The sequence below is a fragment of the Perkinsus marinus genome (genome assembly GCF_000006405.1).
Source record: "Perkinsus marinus ATCC 50983 genomic scaffold scf_1104296966646, whole genome shotgun sequence".
NCBI classification, from domain to species: domain Eukaryota; phylum Perkinsozoa; order Perkinsida; family Perkinsidae; genus Perkinsus; species Perkinsus marinus.
The window spans coordinates 1-946 of NW_003203844.1; the positions used below are offsets into that span (position 1 = coordinate 1).

The following is a 946-nucleotide window of genomic DNA, read 5'->3' on the forward strand; positions in this document are numbered from 1 at the left end:
ATTTTCCTACCACCCGTAGTCTACCATATGACCCCGGCCCGATTCGAACGGACAACCTTCTGATCTGGAGTCAGAATGCGCTACCGTTGCGCCACAGGGCCAAGCCGACGATGTTCAGCATCACCCAAAGGAAACATACAGGCGAGTATTTTATATTTTCCTACAACTCGCAGTCTATCATGTGACCACCACCCGATTCGACCGGACAACCTTCTGATCTGGAGTTAAATGCGCTACCGTTGCGACACAAGGCCAATCTGAGGATGTACAGCATCCTCCAAAGAAAACATGCAGGTGAGTATTTTGTATTTTCCTACAACTCGTAGTCTACCATATGACCCCGGCCCGATTCGAACGGACAACCTTCTGATCTGGAGTCAGATGCGCTAACGTTGCGGCACAGGGCCAAGCCGATGTTGTTCAGCATCCTCGAAAGGAAGCATGCAGGTGAGTATTTTGTATTTTCCTACAACTCGTAGTCTACTATATGATCCCGGCCCGATTCAAACGGACACCCTTCTGATCTGGAGTCAGATGCGCTACCGTTGCGCCACAGGGCCAGGTCGATGTCGTTCAGCATCATCCAAAGGAAACATACAGGTGAGCATTTTGTATTTTCCTACAACTCGCAGTCTATCATATGACCCCGGCCCGATTCGAACGGACAACCTTCTGATCTGGAGTCAGATGCGCTACCGTTGCGCCACAGGACCAATCTGACGTTGTTCAGCATCATCCAAAGGAAACATACAGATGAGTATTTTGTATTTTCCTACAACTCGTAGTCTATCATATGACCCCGGCCCGATTCGAACGGACAACCTTCTGATCTGGAGTCAGATGCGCTACCGTTGCGCCACAGGACCAAGCCGACGTTGTTCAGCATCATCCAAAGGAAACATACAGGCGATTATTTTGTATTTTCCTACAACTCGCAGTCTATCAT

At 49.0% G+C, this 946-nt stretch overlaps 6 non-coding genes across 6 annotated transcripts; all 6 read right to left on the reverse strand.

Moving 5' to 3' along the window:
- Window positions 1-28: 28 nt before the first annotated feature.
- Window positions 29-101, reverse strand: Pmar_PMAR025270. The gene has a single exon. It is a non-coding gene; the product is annotated as a tRNA-Trp (tRNA).
- Window positions 102-182: 81 nt separating this feature from the next.
- Pmar_PMAR025271 lies at window positions 183-254 on the reverse strand. Its single transcript has one exon. It is a non-coding gene; the product is annotated as a tRNA-Trp (tRNA).
- Window positions 255-335: 81 nt separating this feature from the next.
- On the reverse strand, window positions 336-407 carry Pmar_PMAR025272. Its single transcript has one exon. It is a non-coding gene; the product is annotated as a tRNA-Trp (tRNA).
- An 81-nt stretch (window positions 408-488) lies between these two features.
- Pmar_PMAR025273 lies at window positions 489-560 on the reverse strand. Its single transcript has one exon. It is a non-coding gene; the product is annotated as a tRNA-Trp (tRNA).
- Window positions 561-641: 81 nt separating this feature from the next.
- Pmar_PMAR025274 lies at window positions 642-713 on the reverse strand. The gene has a single exon. It is a non-coding gene; the product is annotated as a tRNA-Trp (tRNA).
- An 81-nt stretch (window positions 714-794) lies between these two features.
- Pmar_PMAR025275 lies at window positions 795-866 on the reverse strand. Its single transcript has one exon. It is a non-coding gene; the product is annotated as a tRNA-Trp (tRNA).
- Between the last annotated feature and the right edge of the window lie 80 nt (window positions 867-946).